This window comes from Lissotriton vulgaris, chromosome 2_1 (genome assembly GCF_964263255.1).
Source record: "Lissotriton vulgaris chromosome 2_1, aLisVul1.2, whole genome shotgun sequence".
In the NCBI taxonomy this organism is placed as follows: Eukaryota; Metazoa; Chordata; class Amphibia; order Caudata; family Salamandridae; genus Lissotriton; species Lissotriton vulgaris.
Genome location: NC_141687.1, coordinates 1,225,728,331 through 1,225,753,321, shown reverse-complemented (window position 1 = coordinate 1,225,753,321; position 24,991 = coordinate 1,225,728,331). Strand labels below are relative to the sequence as shown.

Below are 24,991 nucleotides of genomic sequence, written 5' to 3'. Positions count from 1 at the left end.
CTTATCTGCAGGACCTGTTCCGTGACATCTTGGAGGAGGGAGCGGATTTCCCCATCCGCATCGACAGGGCACACAGGGTGGGCCGCCAGCGCCAGTCATCAGCACCCCCGCCTGATATCCTGGCATTCTTGCCGGATTTCCCTCTAAAGGAGCGCATCATGACTGAGGCCCGTAGGAAGCAACCATTGACCTTCCGCGAAAGACCTGTGGCGCTCTATCAGGACCTGTCGGCCATCACACTGCAAAAGCGCAGGTCTTTCCGCATCGCTACGGACTTTCTGCGAGAGCACGAGACAGCCTACTCCTGGGGTCACCCCTTCCGTCTTATCTTTCGATGGAATGGGGTACTGCATCAGCTGCGCTCCTTACAAGATGTCTGCGGGGTGCTGGGTCTTACTGCTACGGAGGAGGACGGGGCTACACCCGCATGGAGGCGCCCCGAACGGCGGGGCCGACGGAGGTCGAGAAGGCGCCCATCGTCAGCGCCAGTGAGTCGCCCGGACTCGCCCACCATCAGAGCTGACATGGCGGAGGCCCTGAGGACTGCGGCCAGGAACTTGCCTGAATCTACTGGTGTGGCCTTGACGGCCTAATTTTTCTCCGGGGGGAGAGGCTCTTAGCTTTCACGATGCTGGGCTGGGGGTTGGGGGGGCGGGGGGGTGGTGTGTGGCTGGACGTCCACTTGACTGTTTTCTGCAGACTCGCCCATTTGGGCTAGACTGAGACTATGGGGTGTTGTTTTTTGCTTTTTGTTTTGGCCGGTTGCCATCAATGGTTTTTGGGGGGGTTTCATTGTTGGTTTGTTGTGGGGGGGGTCCCGTCCGAAGCTGTCCGAACGAGTACGATGCCGCCTCTGGCCTTCCCTGCGCCCCTGCCCCGCGCGCCCCCTCCGCTGATCCCCCGCCTGCTGCATAGCGCGCTGTTTCCCTGGAGGCGATGCCACCCCTGAAAGTAGTGACCCTTAATGTCAAGGGTCTGAATAACCCCGTAAAGCGTAGGGCGATCCTCTCCCTATTGGAGGGGTCGCAGGCGGATATTTGCCTCCTGCAGGAGACCCATTTACTCTCCAGAGATTGCCATAGGTTGCGCTCTGCCAAGTTCCCCACTCAACTTTTTTCCTCTGCTGCGACTAAGACCGCTGGGGTGGCCATTCTTCTAGCCAGCTCCTTTAGGGGGGAGGTGCTGTATAAACATGCCGAGCAGAAGGGGAGGCTCTTAGTGTATCGCATGCGCTTAGGAGGTGTTACCTTTACGGTTGGTTCGGTTTACAGCCCAAACGATCACCAGGATCGTTTCCTGGACTCGGTGTTGGTGGACGTTACTGCCTCGCCCGATCGCCATGTCATCCTGGGGGGAGACCTGAATATGGTCTTCGACTCCACTCTAGATAGGTCTGCCCAGCGTTTTCCGCAGACAGGGGAGCTTTCTAAAGCGGTGCGGGACCAGATTGCAGAGATGGACCTGCATGACCTCTGGCGCACCATGCATCCCACCGATAGGGACTACTCCTACTTTTCCCACGCACACCGCACTTATTCGCGGTTGGATTATCTTTTGGTGAGCGGCCCACTTCGCTCGGCCGCCACGGCGTCGGACATCGGGGTCTTGTCTCTGTCCGATCATGCGCCGGTCTCCGGAGTTTTTGCGTGGCCGGCGCCCCCCCCCTCGAGAGGGATGTGGCGGCTTCGGGACACGCTTCTCCATAAGAAATCGGTGGTGAAGCGAGTGGAGGAGGTCATCCAGGACTACCTGACCCACAATAACAACTCTGACACGTCCCTGGCTACACAGTGGGCGGCTTTGAAAACAGTCGTCAGGGGAGAGTTTATCTCCATTTCCTCGGCTGAAAATAAGGAACGCCAGCGCAAGAGGGAAGAACTGACGGCGCAGGTTAGGGAGCTTGAGCAGGTCCACCGCCGGACGGGGGCACCTCGGGTTTGGAAGCAACTGAAGGCGGCACGAAAACTCCTCTCTGCGTTGGATCTAGATCGAGCGGAGTACGCAGCGCTGCGCCTGAAACATGCCTTTTACACCGGCGGAGACAGGTGCGGTAAGCTCCTGGCCCATAGGCTTAGGGTTGCGCAGCAACGCAATGTGGTGAAGGAGCTGGTGGGAGTGGATGGGATCCCGGTTTCCGGTGACGTGGAGGTGGCAGATACCTTTCGATCCTTTTACGAGTCACTGTACGCTTCAGAATCTTCCCCACCGGGAGAGGCTGAGGCCTATCTGGAATCCGTGACCCTCCCGGTCTTGGACCCCTCCCAGGCGGACCACCTAGAGAGGGACATTCACGTGGAGGAGGTCATCTCCGCGATCGCACGGCTGAAGCATGGCAAAGCCCCGGGCCCGGATGGCTACACGGCCTTGTTCTACAAGACCTTCTGTCCCACTGTCGCTCCTCTCCTGGCTCGCTTGTTCAACTCCTTCTCCGAACCGGGCGCCATCCCACCGGACCTCCTCTCGGCGACTGTGTCGGTTATCCCCAAGCCGGGGAAGGACCGGACCTTGTGCGGCTCGTACCGGCCCATTTCGCTCCTAAATGTGGACCTCAAGCTTTACACCGGAATCTTGGCGGCCAGACTGGGTCTACACTTACCAGGTTTGGTGGAGGCAGATCAGGCCGGTTTTGTACCCGGTAGGCAGACGGTCGACAACACGAAGAGAGTGACGCACGTCCTGGAAAAGGCCTCGCGCGTCCCGGGGGAGCGGATGCTGCTATCGGTCGACGCGGAGAAGGCCTTTGATAGGGTTCATTGGCCATACCTCGAGCTGGTCCTTGGGAAACTAGGGATCGGCGAGAAGTTCCGCACTATGGTCTTTAACTGCTATAGGAGACCGTCGGCGTCAGTGCGTGTCAATGGACACAGCTCCAGCAGCTTCACCATTGAGCGCGGCACGAGACAGGGTTGCCCTCTCTCGCCGCTCCTCTTCGCCCTTTATATGGAGCCGTTCGCGCAGAGGATCCGCGACAACCCGGACGCTATTGGGGTGAAGATGGGGCAATACACACACACTGTCAGCCTATACGCGGACGATGTCTTGTTGACCCTAGATGACCCCAGGCGGTCGCTCCCTGCCTGTGTCCAGGAGCTGAACGCTTTTGCCCGCGTTGCGGGCTTTAAAATGAACATGACTAAGTCGGCTGCACTGGATGTGTCGCTCTCTGCAGACACCAGACGGGACCTTCAAAGTCTCTTCCCTTTGCAGTGGTCCTCCTCCACGGTGCCTTACTTGGGCATTTTGCTTGCTCCCACCCTGCCTGCCATGGTCGCAGCTAACTATTCCTCTCTAGGCAAAAAGATAAAGGAGGAACTCGGCCGATGGAACAAGGGCCTACTCTCGTGGCTGGGCCGTATTGCGGCGGTGAAAATGACGATACTGCCCCAGATCCTGTATCTTTTCCGCGCTCTACCTCTTCAGCCCCCCGTGGGCTGGATACGGCAGGCGCAGGCAGACATCTCCCGCTTTGTGTGGCAAGGCCGTAAGCCTCGGATGAAGCGGGTCCTCTCCATGCTTGCCCCGGAGGCGGGAGGTCTCGGGGTCCCGGACCTCCGGAAGTACTTTCAGGCGGCGCAGCTCCGGTACCTGGTGGAGTGGAGCCGGAGGGAATCGGACAAACACTGGCTCTTTCAAGACCAGGCAGTCGCGGGCCGTACCCTCCAGGAGGTCCCGTTCCTACGGCGCGTTCACCGCCCGCCTAATCTCTACGCCTCCTTTATCACCCGGGTCCCGCTAAGAGTGTGGGACGCGGTGTGTGAGCTACGGGAGCTCACCACTTTTCCGTCGCCGTTCTCTCCCATTGCTGACAACCCGGACTTCACTCCGGGCCTGGAGCCGGGGGCCTTTTCCCACTGGGTGAGTGCGGGATGTAGAGCGCTTTTCCAGATCTACGGGCCGGAGGGCGTGCTCCCCTTCCAGCAGCTCCGACAGGAGTTTGGCCTGACGGAGGGGGACAGACTGCGTTACATGCAAGTCCGCCACTGGGCTCTTCAACCCTCAGTGCGTGACGTCGCCGCCCGTACAATTACGCCCTATGAGCGATGGTTGGTGACCCGGGCCTCGGATGCCAAACTCATCACTGATTTGTATAAATTTCTCCAACCCCCGCCGTTTCACTACCATAACCCAGGGAGGGAGCGCTGGCACAGGGAACTGGGCAGGACCCTGAGCCACAAGGAATGGGACAAGATTGCGTATCGGGCGAGGCACTCTGCGTACCACACTGGGCTGACGGAAACCTTCACTAAAGTGTCCACCTATTGGTACTACACCCCGGAGCGGCTCTACGAGATGCGCAAACTAGGCGATAAGGGTTGTTGGCGCGGCTGCGGACAGGAGGGCACCCTCACGCACATTCTCTGGGAGTGCCCGGTGCTGTCGGCCTACTGGAAGGAAGTCTTAGATGAAGTGGATAGGCATTTTGAGATTGAGCTCCCGCGCTTCCCCGCGTATGTCCTGCTTGGCCTCCCCAATGACTTGATGTACCCGCTGAAATCCCGCAGGGGCAGGCAGATTGCGATTGCGCTAGGCTCAGCCGTTCAGAACATACTTGTCCTTTGGCGCACCCCCACTGCCCCCTCTGTCACTGGTTGGTTGCATAGGCTCTGGCAGGTACTGGGTATGGAGAAGATATCGCTAACGGTGGCTGGGAATGTTGACCAGTTTGAGGAGCTCTGGCATCCCTTTTTGGCACTGCTGTCCACGGAATTTCGCGAGCTAACGTGCCCACGGTACTTGCGCCTCCTTAGGCTGACACCGCCGGCGCCAGCGGCGGAGTGATTGTGCGGATTGGGGACCGGGGCCTGGGGGTGGGAAGTGGGGTTATATGCTTCTAATGCTGCTTTTCGGACGGGGATGTTGGGGTGTTTTCTTTTCTTTCCTCCTTGCTTTCTTTCTTCTCCTTTTCTGGGGTCGAGGGGCTGGTGGTATGGTATGCTTCTCTTTTGCTGTGTCGCAGAGTGCTATTCTGGCTTGGCCTTGCCTAGGGAGTGGGGGCCTACGGGGGGTTGTTTACAGTGCCTTACTGCCTTATGTTTTTTGCCTTGTTACCCTCCGGGGCACCCTGCCTCCCTCTTCTTCTTCTGACTCGCTGCAACGTTTTGCTTCTTGTATTGTATGTTTGCCTGACCTCCTGCTCCCCTCCCCGTGTTTTTTTATGCCTTAATAAAATACTTTAAACCTAAAGTTCAAGTTGGACTTTTATTTCCAGTTTGGTCCTCTGCTGTTAACCGGGGGAACCTAGTATTGGAGAGTTTAGTTAGTTGTGCATGCTCGGCCTTCCCATATAAGACACCCAATAGGAGTAGTATTTCACATGCTCTATTGCAAATATACTCCCTAACCTCCAGATGGCGTCACTTAACAGATATACCTGCTGCACCAGGAATGTGCAGGTCATGGGATCAGTCCACAAGAGACATCGTATAGTGGCGCAACTGAACTGAAGACTAATTAATATAGCTCTCCTGCAAGAAACTCACCTTAGTCATGATGAGGCGCTTAAATTGCAATGGAAATGGAGGGGACAATTGTTTTTCACGACCTTTTCAGCATTCACGCGGGGGCAGCGATCTGGGTTCGAAATAATACCCCATTTAGACTACTAGAGCCAAAAGTGGACCTAAACTGCAGATATGTATTGATTCATGGCTTACTGGATGGGGCACATATAGTTCTTGGGAGTAAATACACCCCGAATACTAATCAAGTTAGATATCTGGAGACCCTTAGTGTGGCACTAACGGACTGGTCTGATTATCATTGGGTGGTAGGGGGTGACTTAAACGCAGTATTAGACATTGATCTGGACAGCCTCCTGTTACACGCAACTGAATGTAAAAAACAAGCAGAAGCGCTCAGGGGATGGGCGGAGGGATGGTAACTGCACGATGCCTGGCGAGCGCTAAATCCGAGCCATAAAGAATATTCCTTTTATTTCCCACCACACCGTCTACATACTCGCATAGATAGATTTTTCTGCTCCGGGGCTTTGCTTGATTCTGTCAATGGCGTACTCCACATGGGTAAGACTTTATTGGACCACAACCCAGTAGAGTTAACTCTCCAATGGGGCAAAATCCCAACCCTGATACCGACCTGGAAGTTACAACCCCTATTACTGGAGGACCAAGTCTTCCGTAGTGCTTTACCCACCACTATTGTTAATTTTTTCACAGAAAACAAAGGGTCTGCTAGTACGTGTCAGATGGAATGGGACGCCTTCAAAACAGTTATAAGGGGAGTGGCAATTAGCATGAAGGCAGGAGTCCGCCTTGCCCTTAGAGGCCGGATTAAGGAGGTTGAGGGTAGATTGGCCACACTAGAAAGGTAGGCTACTAGGACAGAAGCGCAACAGTCACAGGAGGTCAATATTCAATATGCAGAGCTTCTAGAGGAACTGCGCATACTAGACTATCGGCTTTATACGCAGAAACAACACACACAGGCGGACAGAGCTGGGCCCCTACTGGCAAGACTGGTTAAAAACGGTCCCCTGCCATCCCCTATACTGGAGATTTGGACCGGGGAGGGTAATATAGTTTAATACACAACTGGAAATTAACACTGCATTTAGGAACTACTATGAACACTTACAGACAACCAGTAGGCCATAACGATATGCACTTTGAACCCTTCTTTGACGGTTTGCAAATCTCACAACTGATACAGCAACACAGCAATGACCTGGCACAACCGGTGACTGGTATGGAAATAAGACAGGCGATTAAAGCTCTAAACTGCAATAAAACACCTGGCAATGATGGCCTACCCATTGAATTTTATGTTGTGTATGTTGACTTGCTTGTACCTCATTTACAGCGCCTGTGTCATGAGTCACTGAAAGCAGGTATACTTCCATCCACTACATTACAAGTGACTGTGGTTTCACTTCTGAAGCCCGGAAGAGACGGTTCAGACATATCGGGATACAGGCCTTTATCGTTATTAAACTCTGATTATAAAATTTTAAGCACATTATTAACCAACAGACTCTGTCAGTTTATTCCGAAATTGATACACACTGACCAATGCGGATTTGTACCAGGTAGGAGTATGGCGCTTAATATTAGACGATTGCACCAAATCATGACCAGTACCCTCGACAAAATTTAAAAAGAGGGTTGCATTTCGCTTGATTTACGGCAGGCATTTGACTCATTGCGTTGGGATTACATGTTTTATGCCCTCTCTAGGTTTGGTATACAAGCAGAATATATTAAATGGGTTAAATTACTTTAGTACTATTAAATTACTTTATACGAACCCCACGGCGCGAGCACATACAAGGCAACATATCTCCCGGCAGTACAGCGTGGCTATTGGTACTAGGCAGGGATGCCCACTATTGCCATTATTGTTTATTTTGGCACTGGAACCCCTTATGCATAGACTCTGCTCCCTAATTTGATACAAAGGAATATTAAGAGGCCACACAACACACATTAAATCTGCTTATTCAGACAACCTCATCCTTTATATACATGATATGGATATGGACTTTGAGCCTCTACCCTCAAACTTGCCTCTTTTTCGGGAATTAACTGGCCTCACGATAAATGCCACCAAATCCTATGCCTATTTTTTCACTGATCATACACGCACCCGACAGTTAACCTTTGGACAATGGAAATTTAATATAGCACCCGATACCGTCCGGTATTTGGGAATTCAGATCTATCGAGATACAACAGATCTATTAGATCTATTGCGTGTTTATCTAGGTTCCTGATCGATACTGCGACCTTATGCCCATATTTGGCTATAAATCCATTTATTCCCTATATTGGCATAACCGTTCAAGTGCGATATTCAGAAAGTCATCTCTGGCCTCACACGAACAGAGCCACATTCCAGCATAGTTCTCTGCCACTTCCTTTGCAACCAATTAGTGCAATGACAGAGCAGAAGTCACTATCTGATATTCCTAGATTAACACTCCGAGTTCTTCAACAAGATAAAAACTCAGCAAACCTGGAAATCCCGGTTGCTGTGTTTTGCTGGGCATACTAAAGATAGGCGATTTTTTTCAAGATGGGGTTTTTAGTAAGTGGGAAGACTTGCACTCTCTCCACTTGACCAATTCCAGTATCTCAAAGTTAGGCGTGCAGGACGAGGATTACTGGGAGACGACATGCAAGAGCCAGTAGAGATGCCTATGGTCACACACATTATGCATGCAGATTGCCCTGCAAAGTTAATAACTATACTCTATTCCCTTGCACAATCACCCAGGAAGACACAACTCCTGAAAGTCCGTTATGACTGGCAGAGAGATTTGGATTTGCTTATTGATAAGTGCTGGAAGTATTGTAGTGAAGTCACAAAGCATATATCCCTAAACGGAAGACACTGTCGAATACATTTTACATATAATAATAGGGTATATTATATCCCTGACAGACTGTTTCGATATGGGCTACGAGACTCTGCTAGATGTGATCGCTGTACACAACAGGAAACAGGATTCCTGCATGTAGCATGGTATTGCCCTGAAATCCAAACATTTTGGTGGAAGATCTTCTCTGCCTTAAGTGAGATCACAGGATATGTTCTGGAACTAAGTCCGCTACTCGCCCTGCTTGGTTATGATGCAAAGGTATGCAAAAGCATTAGGAAGTCGGTGGCAATGGTTCCACTACTTGCTAAAAGTAGAGTGGCCATGCGCTGGGCTAAAGGGCCAACACCACTAATAGATGATTGAAAGGCGTACATGCTCTACTGCAGTACTCAATCTGACACATAACTTGCTGCTACAGCCACAGAGAAGCCCTACGGGTTAATGGGGGCTATACAAGAAAAGAATAAGGGGAGTGCAGGAAGCACCAGCACTACTTCCTAGGGCACACCTGTTGGAGACTAAGGCTCCTTATAGTACATTCCAATAATAGTGGTTGAGTTACAGGAACACGGTTATATCTTTATCAATGGTAGTCCATTTAAAGATGAATTTATTTCGTAGGTCACATATTACATCATAGTGACAATGTAGCAAAACGGTGCACACAATTTATCGATCAACAACATCCAATTGTATTGGTAATATCCCTATGCATTTCGGGACGTGGCCCTTCGTCAGGGGATGATAGACAATCTGAAAATGAAAGACTTTGTATCAGGGAGAGGAGCCAGCTGCTACAATATGTACACATCATTAAACTATAAAAAAAAGCTAAATGAATAAGTGTCCAAACCAGTAGGATTAGTATTCAAATGTGCATAGAAGAAACAGGCATGAAATTAGAGTCAACAAAGTGACTAATAGAAAGCAGACATCCGAATGTGAGGGTAAATCAGGATCTGAGTAATTTAAAGTGGAAACCACGTGGTGAAATGGATGTAACAAAAGTCTAAACAACCTTATGCCAAAGAAATCAAGGATATAATGGGCAGTCAAGCTGTGAAGCCTATAAAGTCTATTAGATATGTGCAACCCAAGGTAATGAGCACATCACCTGAAGACGTAAAGGATGGTGTTTAGACACACGAAGTAGACAAACAAGTGACAAGGGCGGGTTGCATTACGAGTGGCATGCCTGAGGGATAAAAAAACCAACATAGAACACCAGTTCAAAGCTTACCGAATGTTGTGCGTGAAAGAACGCATAGTGAATCAGGCTCGTAGGTCGGCGTTACCGTGAATGAACACGGAAGAAAATATAAGTGAAATGGAAGACGGACCAAAACATGAAAGGGTAACTGTGCCGATGTTAGAAACGTACTGTTTTATTACTAAAGAACACAAAGTCCTAAAACAACAAATTAGTGGTATGCCTACAATCAAGTGGAAAGAACATATCATTAAACTCAAAAACAAACAAATTCGTTCCAGAGGGAACCCTGCCAAAAAGTATTCTTTTGGCAACAATACTATGATTCGCCACATGCAACGCCGGCACCCAAACAACTATGCTGCGGCAGAGGTCAGAGAACTGACCAGAAACCCTCCCCAATCTTCTCCCAGCACCTCCCAAAGTAAACAACCCACTCCATTGGGTCCAGAGTCAAGGGAGATGGTCCCAAATATCCAACCCCAGTTTGGAGATTTTAAAATAGTTTGTAAATTTTGCAGGACTACAATTTGATACGGAGAGCAAACTATTAAACTGACTAACCGTGCTGGAGACAACCACAAGTGCAAAAACAAACCTTAATTTTTTCCTGTTTTATTTTGCACCAGTTGAGCCGTTTACAATTCCCTGTTTTTTGTTTGTCCCCATAAAAATTACAAAAAAAATATAAAATTGTTCATAAAAGCTAAAAAAAAGTAAAAAATGTTCCAAAAAACAATCAATCAAAAAAATATAAAACAACAAAAAGAATTAAAAAAAGTTCTTTTTAGAACTACCTCCAACTTATAAAAAAAATGCTACATTTTTTAAAAACTGTCCTTTTTCTCCATGGTATGCTCCGCGGTGCGCGTACCGAGCGCTCCCCCCTCGCAAATCGATTTTTTTTTTCTGCCCCGCAGGGCCATTTTATGGCCCCCACATCAAACCTAGGGGGTCGGGGGGGTCTACCCTGCCCCCTTTTGGTCATTCCCCCCTTTGTTTTTGCCACCTCTTGTGTCTCGATCCTACCGAGACACAAGATGGCGGCCACTCCGGACTGTTTGGAATGTTGACAGACACCCGAGAGCCAATCAGCTTTCCGCTCGCGAACTCGCGTAGCGCGCTGGAGCGCGCTCCGGGGCGCGCTTATAGATATATACATTTTTTTGAACCTAAATTACTCAAAATCCACTGGAGCACATACCTTGAGACATAGCAAAGGCACATCGGGCTACCGGTCCCTACAATTTTGCCAAGTTTCATGGAAATCCATTCAGCCGTTCGGGCTAAAAGTGAGTCCAACCGCCCTATGGAAATTAACATGGGGAAAACGTTTTGGGACCCCCCTTTTATCTCGGCCCCCGCTTGACGAATCCCCCCCAAACTTTCAGGGAAGGAGCGGAGCGCAGCGAGGCAAATTACAGGCAGATTCCTCAACCGGCGCCAAAGTTATTCCCAATAGAATGTTGCGGACTTCTATGGGAAACAATCCTAACTATAACTACCTACTGGCGACCGCCAGTAGGATATATGGATATCAGGAAGAACAAACTGAACCCATTGATGCTTTGGGGTTGGAAGGTACGTGTAGGAGAGTAGGGTCTGCTATCCTATGGTCACCCCAAATTTTTGCTTTTTGCTTCACTGGTTTCTGACTTAATGTGGCTGTGGGCCTGCTAATCAGACCCACAGCCTGCTGTTCTCTCTCTAAATTACTGCCAATGCACTCTAGGTGCATTACGAATTGGAACTGGTTCACCTTATGAGCCCCTGTAATAGTGCACCCTAGGTGCTCAGGGCATAGGTGTATCCAAGGCCTACCAGGGGCTGCAGCACGTATTGTGCCACCCCTGGCCTGGCCTCCATATTTGACACAACTGGCTGATCACTCAGCTGGGGTAAGTCGGTGTAACCACCTCTTACTTAGGTACAGTATGTCTGTGCCTAACCCTAAACTGGACACATATGTTCCTATCAGCCACTCCTATGGAAGGCCTCATCAATCCTGGAGGCAGAGTGCTTGGAAATATGTGAGATGGTGCTCTGGCATGAGCTGAGCCTGTCTGCAGCTGTCGGGAACCACTCCCTAAGCTGTTCCGGGATATTGCCATACCATATACTCTTAAGTGCATTATAATCCTCGCGGTTAAATGCTATCTTTGGTTTGGCTTTATCAAAACATGTCGAGTAAGGTGTCATACGAATTGGAATACTATCCCCTCGCCAATTCTGGCGACGGGGATAGCATTCCACCCTTCTAGAGGGATACGACATGTGTGTAACCCTAACCCCGGTTAAAGTTAAACAGAGCCTCAGCTTCACAAAATGGACGCTGCCACCACAGACACAAGTCTGGCCTCCTGCTGCTGACCGAAACTCGGCAGATGGTGGCCTGGACAAAGGGTTTCCTGCCTTGGGAGGTGCGAGCACCACCCCAGACAGGATTTTGTGTATTGGGTAGGACAGGGCTGAATAGAATCAGACATGCCCGGGGCACACAAGGTGTCCCCGTGCATAGGCCAGCCCAAACCGGTTCTGGGGCCGTCCAGCCCCAGTCCTGGCGCGGAGCTGGACAAAGGAAAGGGGGTGTAACCGCCCCCCTTCCTGGTTCCTCCCAGAGGAGGGACCTAGTAGGTGATCCACCCCCTAGATTGGAATAAGAGGGGGAGCAGTGCCATTGCACAGGAGATCATCCCGAAATCAACTTAAAACTAAGAAGAAGACTGGACTTCGACATTCTGCTGCACAGAAGACTGAAGAAGAATCTCCCTTGTGGCCAAGGAGTGACCACCCTGTGAACACAGGCACCAACCAGCAACTCGACGTCTGCTTTGCCGCCGCCTCCCGCCGGAGCCCGAGCCCAGAGCCCGACAAGAACCAGATTCCCAGACCTCTCAGAGCCCGATCCACAGTCCCTGCAAAGAAGGGACCCGTGGAGGCACCGAGTGACGTGGGACCGGACCTCTTGGAAGACACTCGTAAAGCTGACTGCGCAGCTTCTGAGGCATCCTCGACGTTGTGCTTTGGGGACTGAGAACCCCCACCACCGAGCAGCCCTTGCACCGAAGATCAGCCCCCCAGCATCTCCACGATCTGCGTGGGGCCCTTTTGCACTGTGCCACTCGACGCGCCATCCCGGCCACTAGCCACGCGGCCAGCGGCCATCTTGGCGACGAACCCGAAGATTTAAACAGCAGGTCTGGTTGCTCCAGACCTACCCAAGCTCCTGTGAAAAGGAGCACCCGCTCTGACCTTGCTGGTCCGAGTGAACAGCATCTTTCAACTTCTGCGTGGCTTGCATTTGCCAAGGCCTGTTTGCTCCGATCAGGTCGCCGACACCGCCAACAGCGAGAAGCCTACGTGGGACAGCTCGTGACCGACTCCTGGACGTCCTCGACCCCGGGTATCCACGTGGCTGCAGAAAGAAGCTACCCGACAACGCCTGTTTGCACCCGACATCGCCTGGTTCCAATCTGGTTCCACGGTAGTCACTGGCTAGTGACTTTGAACACTGTCCCCTCTGCTTTCAGGTCTTCAACTCTTTAGATCCACCCTTGGATCCACCGGAACTCTTCTCATCGAGCCGCCTGCAGCATCTTCAGCTCCAAGCACCATCGGCCAGCGTGACGAAACCCGACACATCTTCGACCCTGTGCACCCGCTTCCTGTGGGTGAGGTAACTCAGCTCCGCCGGTGCTCCTGCACTGGTACACATCCCAAGGGCCTGTGTTTTAAGTTTCAGCTCCGTAGGTCACTCGGAAGGTTCCTAACTTTCTAACTTTGTGCTTTTTACGCACCATAGACTTTGTATTGTGAAGTGCGTGCACTTTGAACACTGCACCCGAGTCCCGTGGGCCTCTCCCGACTTAGTTAACTCCAGTCTCGAATAGCTCCAGCGATTCCCAAGGCCCTAGGCCTCTTCACTTTCCTCCTGGTATCTCTTATACCACTTATTTAGTATATGGTTTAGGTGGCCCCTAGGGCTCATCCATATTGTGCAACTTTTGTGTATTTTAAACTGTCTTGTGATTTAACGCTTGTGCTTCTGTGCTCATAAAGAGTCCAGGGGATTTTAATAGTTAATAAATCAATATATATTTTCAATATATATCTGTGTGGTGTCCCTTTCATTTGGTATTCAAGGGGGTTGTGTATGGTATAACAGCTGGCTTCACATGCCTTTCAGAGTTTAGCCTAAGACTGCTTTGTCCACGTTACCACTAGGATAACTGGTCTACAAGGTTGAATTACAACCATCATCATAAGGGTTGCTTGGCATGGTACAAAGTGATCACTAGAACTAGTGAGCATTATATACCAGGCCAACTTCTCACATTGGTGAGCAGCGGATTGGGATCTGAGCTTGCTGTTGTTTTACCATTACAATCTTTGAGATTATCATCTGAAAGATCACACAGGTACCTGCTAGGTACATATAAAACAAGACTAGTATACTTAAGTTCTACTGAACTTAGTTGTTGTAGAGCAAAGGGAGTAGCACACCCTAGCTACAACTACTAGATAGGTTTAGTAGGTAAACACCAGTGTAGGTAGATTGCAACACATCCACCCACACTAGAGCAATGTCTGGAGCAGAGGGTTCCACTGGGAATGTCTCTGTTGAGAGTGACCCTCCAAGGGCACCATCCAAATTTGCTATTTTTCCCTTTAAGGAATTAAGACAGCTTTGTGTCTTAAGGGGTCTGAAGACAGGGCCTTCCCCTACTGCAGACCACCTAAGAGAGCTTTTGGATCAGTCTGAAGCTCTAAAGACCTCTAAAGCAAACCCCACAGGGAATGCTGAAGGAGGCCATCCTTCAGAGGATGACACTGTAGACACCCCTGCCCCTATCATCCTAGAAGATGAGGAAGCCTCCACCACTGGAGCTCCTCAAGTAGATGTAGAGGAAGAGGAAGAAGAAGAGGGGGAGGAGGTGGAAAGCAGTGAGTCAGATGATGACAGAGATAGTCAGGTGCTGGTCAGTAGACTGAACCAGGCTAACTTAAGTCAACTTGGGAATGAATCAGGTAACAACCCATTCAGACCCCCAGGTGGACTTAACCAGGAGCCTAGGAGGAGAAGGATTCACTCAGGTGACTCTGACAACTCCTATGCTTCTAGAGGTTCTCATGGTCACTCCAGAAGGAGGATGACTAGCCCTCAGAGAAGGGAACATGAGACCAAATTGAGAGAATCTCAAATTAGAGAGGCTGAATTGAGAGTCCAGAGACAAGAGTTAGAGATTGCCCTGGCCCAAGAGAAACTTGCTAGAGCAAGACAGCCTAGAGAGAGTGGGGTAATAGAACCCACTGGTGGCAGCAATATCCACAAGGATAAAGACAGGTCTTTTGATAATAGAAACCTGAGTAAGATTGTGCCCCCCTACAAAGCTGGGGATGACATCCATAAATGGATTACTGCAATGGAGAGAGCCTGCAGAGTACAGCAGATCCCTCAGGAGCAGTGGGCAGCAATCTTGTGGCTCTCCTTTGAAGGTAGAGGCCGAGACAGACTCCTCACAGTTAGTGATGGGGATTCTAGAAACTACCTGGTCCTGAAGAGTGCTCTGATTGATGGGTTAGGCTTAACCACTGAACAGTACAGGTTAATGTTCAGAGATACCCAGAAGACACAGACTCAGGACTGGTCTGAATTTGTTGAGTGTGCCACTAAGGCTCTGGAGGGATGGTTGCTGGGAAGCAAGGTTACAGACTATGAAGGATTGTATAATTTGCTGATGAGAGAACAAATTTTAAATAATTGTCAGAACCAGCAGTTGCATCAACATTTGGTTGACTCAGATTTGACCTCTCCCCAAGAATTGGGAAAGAGGGCAGATAAATGGGTAAGAACCAGAGTTAAGCAAAAGAACCAGAACCAGAACCAGGGTGGTGACCAGAAGAAAACAGACCAGAAGGGTGGGGAGCAGAAAACTAAAGACCAGAAGTCTTCAACAGGGCCCCAAACTGAGACAGAGGGTGGGTCCCAAACTTCCAAGAAGAAGAAGAAAGAAGGTCAGAAGAAACCCTGGTGTAAAACTTGTAAGAACACCTCTCACTGGACAAGTGAGTGTAAAAAGGGTGGAGCCCCCAGCACTGCAGCCCCTAAGGCACCTGCACCCACTAGTACAGTTAGCAGTGTTGGTCCTCAAGCCAAGGGTTTAGTGGGAATCACTTTGGGAACTGAAGGAGATTCTGACCTAGTCAGAACTCTTACACAGGCTGTTCTGGTTTGTGAAGGGGACATAGATTTGACCCCTGACATAAGTCCCAGTAACCTGGGCAAATACAGACAGACACCTTTGATTAACAACAAAGTGGCTCAAGCTTACAGGGACACATGTGCCAGTGTCACTATGGTGACACCTAACTTTGTGGACCCTGGACAATACATGCCAGGCGATGATTACCTGGTGACCAATGCCAGCAATGTCACTACTACACATAGTGTGGCACTTGTTAACTTTTCCTGGGGAGGGGTAACTGGCCTAAAGAAAGTTGTGGTTAGTGCTGATCTCCCAGTAGAATGTTTGTTGGGCAATGACCTGGAGAACTCTCTATGGTCAGAAGTTGAGTACAGGACTCATGCAGAGATGTTAGGGATATCATCACATGTCCTTGCTGTGACCAGGTCACAGGCCAAAAAGTGCCTCTCTGAACCTCAGGTCTTGGATCCTGGAACAATGGACCAAGTACCTCCCAAGAAGAAGAACAGGAGGGTTAAGGCTGCGCCTTCCCAACTGCCTACAAGTGAGGATCAGGCTTCACAGGAAACTGATCTTGAGACCCCTGAAGGAACTGTCCCTGAAGAACTTGAACCTGATCAGGTTGAGTTTCTGGGGACAGGGGGACCTTCTAGGGCAGACTTGGGGCAGGCTCAGTTAACCTGTCCTTCTCTTGAACCCCTCAGACAGCAGGCTGCTGCTGAGGCTGCTGGGAATGCTCAAGGTGCCCATAAAGTATATTGGGACGATGGACTCCTTTATTCAGAGGCTAGAGACCCCAAGCCTGGTGCTACCAGGAGGTTGGTTATACCTCTGCAATTTAGGGGCTTCCTACTCACCTTGGCTCATGATATTCCTTTAGCAGGACACCTAGGCCAGAACAAGACTTGGGACAGGCTTGTCCCTCACTTTCACTGGCCTCACATGTCTGAAGACACCAAGGAGTTTTGTCGCTCCTGTGAAACCTGCCAAGCCAGTGGTAAAGCAGGTGGAACAACAAAGGCCCCCCTGATACCACTACCTGTGGTGGGGGTTCCCTTTGAAAGAGTGGGGATTGATATTGTTGGACCAATGGATCCCCCTACAGCATCTGGGCACAGATTCATACTGGTGGTAGTGGATCATGCCACCAGGTACCCAGAGGCAATTCCCCTTAGGACCACAACAGCTCCTGTTGTGGCCAGGGCCTTACTTGGAGTTTTCTCCAGAGTGGGGTTTCCTAAGGAGGTAATATCAGATAGAGGTACCAACTTCATGTCTGGATATTTGACAGCTATGTGGAAGGAATGTGGTGTCAACTACAAGTTCACCACCCCTTATCACCCACAATGCAATGGGCTTGTTGAGAGATTTAACAAGACCCTAAAGGGCATGATTAAAGGATTACCTGAAAAGCTCAGGCGAAGATGGGACATCCTTCTGCCCTGCCTTTTGTTCGCTTACAGAGAGGTCCCTCAAAAGGGGGTTGGCTTCAGCCCCTTTGAATTGTTGTTTGGGCACCCTGTAAGAGGACCCCTGTGTCTTGTGAAGGAAGGATGGGAGTTACCTCTCAAAAAGCCTAAACAGGACATAGTGGACTATGTACTTGGTCTCCGCTCCAGGATGGCAGAGTACATGGAGAAGGCATCCAAAAACCTTGAGGCTAGCCAAGAATTACAAAAAGCTTGGCATGACCAAAAGGCTGTCCTTGTTGAATTTCAGCCTGGACAGAAGGTATGGGTGTTGGAGCCAGTGGCCCCAGCAGCACTCCAAGACAAGTGGTCTGGACCCCATACAATTCTGGAAAAGAAGGGAGAGGTTACCTACTTGGTGGACCTAGGAACTCCCAGGAGCCCCCACAGGGTGCTCCATGTGAACAGATTGAAGGCATATGTCAGCAGGGCAGACATGGGCTTGCTCATGGCTACAGATGAGGGACAGGAGGAAGAGAGTGACCCTCTCCCAGACCTGCTCACTCAGAACCCTGAGGATGGCTCAGTTGATGGTGTGGCCTTAGGTGGCAGCCTCACTGAACATCAGCAACATGACTGCAGACAAGTTCTACAGGCATACAGGCATATGTTCTCATTGACACCCAGTCAGACTAACTGGTGTACACATGTGGTGGACACTGGTGACAGTCTTCCTGTAAAAAGCAAAATTTACAGGCAACCTGACCACGTCAGGGACTGTATAAAGACTGAGGTGCAAAAGATGCTGGAATTAGGTGTCATTGAGCCTTCAGAGAGCCCCTGGGCTAGCCCAGTGGTTCTGGTCCCCAAACCTCACACCAAAGATGGCAAGAGAGAGATGAGGTTCTGTGTGGATTACAGAGGACTCAATGCTGTCACCAGGACAGATGCACACCCTATTCCAAGGGCAGATGAGCTCATTGACAAGTTGGCTTCTGCCAAATATTTGAGCACATTTGACTTAACAGCTGGCTACTGGCAAATCAGGTTAGCTGAGGAGTCTAAAGCCAAGACAGCATTTTCTACCCCTAGTGGGCATTATCAGTTTGTGGTGATGCCCTTTGGTTTGAAAAATGCACCTGCCACCTTCCAAAGGTTGGTGAAACAAGTCCTCACTGGGTTGGATGACTTTTGTGCAGCTTATCTGGACGATATTGCTGTCTTTAGCTCCACCTGGGAGGATCACCTGATCCACCTGAAGGAAGTGCTTGAGGCTCTGCAGAAGGCAGGCCTCACTATCAAGGCAACAAAGTGCCAGATAGGGCAGAGCAAGGTTGTATACCTGGGCCACCTTGTAGGTGGAGGCCAAGTTCAACCACTGGAGAGTAAGATCCAGACCATCAAGGACTGGTCCCCTCCAACTACCCAGACTCAGGTCAGAGCTTTCTTGGGCCTGACTGGGTACTACAGGAAGTTTGTTAAGAACTATGGGTCCATTGTGACTCCTCTTAATGATCTGACATCCAAGAAGATGCCCAAAAAGGTTCAGTGGACAGAAATCTGTCAAAAGGCATTTGATGACCTGAAGAAGGCCATGTGCTCTGCACCTATCCTGAAGAGTCCTGACTACTCAAGAGAGTTCATTGTCCAAACAGATGCTTCTGAGTTGGGAGTGGGAGCAGTGCTTTCACAGCTTAATGTAGATGGCCAGGACCAGCCCATTGCTTTCATTAGCAGAAGGCTGACCCCCAGAGAGAAACGTTGGTCAGCTATAGAGAGGGAGGCCTTTGCTGTGGTGTGGGCCCTGAAGAAGTTGAGACCATACTTATTTGGCACTCACTTCAAGATTCAGACCGACCATAAGCCCCTCCTATGGCTTAATCAGATGAAGGGTGAAAACCCCAAACTACTCAGGTGGTCCATTTCCCTACAGGGGATGGACTTTACAGTGGAGCACCGCCCAGGGACTGACCATGGCAACGCAGATGGTCTCTCCAGGTACTTCCACTTAGAACATGAAGACACAACTGGTCAAGGTTAGTCTAATGTCCCTGCGTTTGGGGGGGGGTTATGTAGGAGAGTAGGGTCTGCTATCCTATGGTCACCCCAAATTTTTGCTTTTTGCTTCACTGGTTTCTGACTTAATGTGGCTGTGGGCCTGCTAATCAGACCCACAGCCTGCTGTTCTCTCTCTAAATTACTGCCAATGCACTCTAGGTGCATTACGAATTGGAACTGGTTCACCTTATGAGCCCCTGTAATAGTGCACCCTAGGTGCTCAGGGCATAGGTGTATCCAAGGCCTACCAGGGGCTGCAGCACGTATTGTGCCACCCCTGGCCTGGCCTCCATATTTGACACAACTGGCTGATCACTCAGCTGGGGTAAGTCGGTGTAACCACCTCTTACTTAGGTACAGTATGTCTGTGCCTAACCCTAAACTGGACACATATGTTCCTATCAGCCACTCCTATGGAAGGCCTCATCAATCCTGGAGGCAGAGTGCTTGGAAATATGTGAGATGGTGCTCTGGCATGAGCTGAGCCTGTCTGCAGCTGTCGGGAACCACTCCCTAAGCTGTTCCGGGATATTGCCATACCATATACTCTTAAGTGCATTATAATCCTCGCGGTTAAATGCTATCTTTGGTTTGGCTTTATCAAAACATGTCGAGTAAGGTGTCATACGAATTGGAATACTATCCCCTCGCCAATTCTGGCGACGGGGATAGCATTCCACCCTTCTAGAGGGATACGACATGTGTGTAACCCTAACCCCGGTTAAAGTTAAACAGAGCCTCAGCTTCACAAAATGGACGCTGCCACCACAGACACAAGTCTGGCCTCCTGCTGCTGACCGAAACTCGGCAGATGGTGGCCTGGACAAAGGGTTTCCTGCCTTGGGAGGTGCGAGCACCACCCCAGACAGGATTTTGTGTATTGGGTAGGACAGGGCTGAATAGAATCAGACATGCCCGGGGCACACAAGGTGTCCCCGTGCATAGGCCAGCCCAAACCGGTTCTGGGGCCGTCCAGCCCCAGTCCTGGCGCGGAGCTGGACAAAGGAAAGGGGGTGTAACCGCCCCCCTTCCTGGTTCCTCCCAGAGGAGGGACCTAGTAGGTGATCCACCCCCTAGATTGGAATAAGAGGGGGAGCAGTGCCATTGCACAGGAGATCATCCCGAAATCAACTTAAAACTAAGAAGAAGACTGGACTTCGACATTCTGCTGCACAGAAGACTGAAGAAGAATCTCCCTTGTGGCCAAGGAGTGACCACCCTGTGAACACAGGCACCAACCAGCAACTCGACGTCTGCTTTGCCGCCGCCTCCCGCCGGAGCCCGAGCCCAGAGCCCGACAAGAACCAGATTCCCAGACCTCTCAGAGCCCGATCCACAGTCCCTGCAAAGAAGGGACCCGTGGAGGCACCGAGTGACGTGGGACCGGACCTCTTGGAAGACACTCGTAAAGCTGACTGCGCAGCTTCTGAGGCATCCTCGACGTTGTGCTTTGGGGACTGAGAACCCCCACCACCGAGCAGCCCTTGCACCGAAGATCAGCCCCCCAGCATCTCCACGATCTGCGTGGGGCCCTTTTGCACTGTGCCACTCGACGCGCCATCCCGGCCACTAGCCACGCGGCCAGCGGCCATCTTGGCGACGAACCCGAAGATTTAAACAGCAGGTCTGGTTGCTCCAGACCTACCCAAGCTCCTGTGAAAAGGAGCACCCGCTCTGACCTTGCTGGTCCGAGTGAACAGCATCTTTCAACTTCTGCGTGGCTTGCATTTGCCAAGGCCTGTTTGCTCCGATCAGGTCGCCGACACCGCCAACAGCGAGAAGCCTACGTGGGACAGCTCGTGACCGACTCCTGGACGTCCTCGACCCCGGGTATCCACGTGGCTGCAGAAAGAAGCTACCCGACAACGCCTGTTTGCACCCGACATCGCCTGGTTCCAATCTGGTTCCACGGTAGTCACTGGCTAGTGACTTTGAACACTGTCCCCTCTGCTTTCAGGTCTTCAACTCTTTAGATCCACCCTTGGATCCACCGGAACTCTTCTCATCGAGCCGCCTGCAGCATCTTCAGCTCCAAGCACCATCGGCCAGCGTGACGAAACCCGACACATCTTCGACCCTGTGCACCCGCTTCCTGTGGGTGAGGTAACTCAGCTCCGCCGGTGCTCCTGCACTGGTACACATCCCAAGGGCCTGTGTTTTAAGTTTCAGCTCCGTAGGTCACTCGGAAGGTTCCTAACTTTCTAACTTTGTGCTTTTTACGCACCATAGACTTTGTATTGTGAAGTGCGTGCACTTTGAACACTGCACCCGAGTCCCGTGGGCCTCTCCCGACTTAGTTAACTCCAGTCTCGAATAGCTCCAGCGATTCCCAAGGCCCTAGGCCTCTTCACTTTCCTCCTGGTATCTCTTATACCACTTATTTAGTATATGGTTTAGGTGGCCCCTAGGGCTCATCCATATTGTGCAACTTTTGTGTATTTTAAACTGTCTTGTGATTTAACGCTTGTGCTTCTGTGCTCATAAAGAGTCCAGGGGATTTTAATAGTTAATAAATCAATATATATTTTCAATATATATCTGTGTGGTGTCCCTTTCATTTGGTATTCAAGGGGGTTGTGTATGGTATAACAGCTGGCTTCACATGCCTTTCAGAGTTTAGCCTAAGACTGCTTTGTCCACGTTACCACTAGGATAACTGGTCTACAAGGTTGAATTACAACCATCATCATAAGGGTTGCTTGGCATGGTACAAAGTGATCACTAGAACTAGTGAGCATTATATACCAGGCCAACTTCTCACAGTACGGATTTTGGTTGTACTATTAAAACTCCATTCAAACCAAAATCGATTTTTTTGCCAATAATGATGCATGATAACTTAGATCGTTTTCATGAACTGGTTGCCTCGGATTTGAAGGATCTTTACAGAGTCACTAATCAATGTAGCACTAAAATGAATTGCAAGCAAAGGTGCTACATAGAACTGATGAAAAAATTACAGGCCAATGAGGAACTTGTTATAAAACATTCTGACAAGGGGGGTAACATTGTTCTCTGGCCTAGACTAATGTACATGGATGAGGCTTATAGCCAACTTAATGATGTTTCTTGTTACAAACGTAGTAATCTACAAATAATGAAGTCATCTTGGTTGGATTATTATGGCAAATTACTAGCTTGGAAAAGCAGTGGATTAATCAGCAATGATGAATACCTTTTTTTGCATAATGATTACCCTACTGTACCTTCGATATATTTTCTTCCCAAGGTGCATAAGAATATGGAAAAACCACCTGGCAGGCCCATAATCTCGGGTATTGGGAGTTTAACTGAGAACACCTCCAAATACGTAGATTTTTTCTTACAAGAATGGGTGCTCACTTTACCATCATATGTTAGAGACACCTCTGATTTCTTGAGAAAAATTAGTGACAACAATTGGTCTGATGATCTAATCTTAATTACCATGGATGTTACATCCCTCTACACTTCTATTAGTCATAAGGATGGGATTAGGGCGATTGAATATTATCTTAATCGTAGACCTGCATGCTTTTCTCTCCACAATAAGATGTTGGTGGATATGGTTAAAATGTGTTTAGAACATAACTATTTTACTTTTGATAACACCATTTTCCAACAAATAAGGGGGGTAGCGATGGGGGCCTGCTTCTCCCCCAGCTACGCCTGCCTTCATATGGGCTGGTGGGAGGAGCAGGTCTTGAAAAGGGAGTATGAAACCATCTTGAAAGCACATGTCCCCCTTTGGCTGAGGTAGATTGACGACCTCTTCATTTTGTGGAGGGGGTCAGAGGAAAGAGCCAGGGATTTCATTGACAGTTTGAATGACAACCTACTAAACTTGCAGTTTACTGCTCACATGAGCAAAACCTCTGTAGTCTTCTTAGATGTTGAAGTATATATTAAAAATAACAGCATATGTACTAGACTACATCGTAAGCCTACGGCTGGAAACTCGGTTCTCCATGCCTCTAGCCACCATCCCCAGCACTTGATCAACAGCATCCCCTACGGGGAGATGCTGCGGATCAAACGCATTTGCAGTGATAAGGAGGAATGTAAACTGGCACAGGAGAGTTGTAAAGAACGGTTCCTTCAAAGGGGATATAGTCCTGCGATTATAGAGAAAGCAATTAACAAGACTGAGTCTCTGAGTCGTGAGAGTGCCTTATCCCCCAGAATCCCTGTCATGGCCAGTGGTGCCAATAAAAAGGTGAGAGTTATTGTCACCTATAATAAACAACAGGCGGCCATTAGAAAAATACTCAGAAGGCATTGGGATCTATTGTTGAAGGATCCTGTTATAGGTAATGACCTGCTTAGGGACAACCCTACCCCTCAAATAACTTTTCGTAAAGCCAGATCCATGGGGAACAGTTTGGACAAATGCAATCCGGAAATCAGACCTCCCTCAAACTGGCTTTCCAAACAAAAAGGTTTTTTCAAATGTTTTCATTGTAAAGCTTGCAAGCATGCCAAAAATGTGAAGGAATATAGTACTCCTTTCTTGCCCCAACCGGTCAAAATCAAGCGACGTATTACATGCAAAACTGAATACGTTGTTTACGTGTTGGAATGCCCCTGTGCATTGCGCTACATTGGCAGTACTAAGCTACCCGTGCACATGAGGATCCTTCAACACCTCCGGGCCATTAACAACAAGGACCAAACATATCCGGTAGCACGGCATTTCGAAGCCAAACATGGCAGTGATAACACTCTGCTCCAGTACTTTGCCATTGATTGCATACCTCCATCGCGCAAGGGTGGTAACAGGGACAGTGCCTTGAGAGTGTTGGAGACCAGGTACATCTTGGAATTAAATTCTAAAGTTCCAAATGGTCTTAACACCACGGAGGACTTATACACATGTATATAAATTTAGTCTCACTGTCCTTGTAGTAACAGAAAGCAAATTTTGGCTAGTTTTGCATTACTTAAGGGATTTGGAAATTTGTTTGGATTATTTTACTGTTATGGCATCGCTCAAACTCTCCATTTACTAAGTATACAATGCCTCTGTATGTCTCTCTACATATACATCTGCGCTAAACTATATATCTAAGCATTGTCTTTTTTAACTCACGCAACACACTGGTGGTTATTAGTTGTAATCAAACGGAGTACTCTGGATTTGATTTCATTTGGATTTTTTCACTGATTCACTGTTAATTTATCACGTAATTTCTCGCCTATATATTTCAGGCAGCTGATAAAAACAATCTTTTAATTCTAGGATCTTTATGCCTAATTTTGTTTAAGTGCTCGCCCACTTGGGCTGTATTAACGTAAACAGCACATTACGGACTGCGTAGGGAATCACGTATAGCGTGGGACCAGTGGTTTTGCTACACATTATGATTATGTGATTTGTGTTCCGTTTATCAATTGAGGAACCATGCACTCAAAATGTCTTTATTTATTGAGAGATGTATATATATATATTTTTTTACTGAGATGTATATATATATTTGTATTAATATGAAGGTGTACATTTATGAAATAATCTGTAAATATGTATGATTTTAACTTGTACATTCCACTGGATTTTCTATGTATTCCATTTGCAGTCTGTTGTATATACATTGTGCGTTACATAGTCTGTTTTTCAGTTCTATTTTGTAATGTCACAGCTGTTTACAATTATGTGTTACCTGGCACTTTAAATTTGGCATTGGTCCGTGAGTAACGAGTCATGTGATCAAGGTCCAGGTCGGACCGAAACGCGGCATACTGATGCAGGGCGAAAAACTTTAAATAAATAAGAAACGCACAAAGTAATTGGGTC

The 24,991-nt window shown here is 49.1% G+C and overlaps 1 protein-coding gene across 1 annotated transcript in view; it reads right to left on the bottom strand.

The window, feature by feature from the left end:
* Positions 1–24,991, bottom strand: part of ACAD8 (acyl-CoA dehydrogenase family member 8) — a 350,191-nt gene that overhangs the window by 170,697 nt on the left and 154,503 nt on the right. The window lies entirely within an intron of this gene.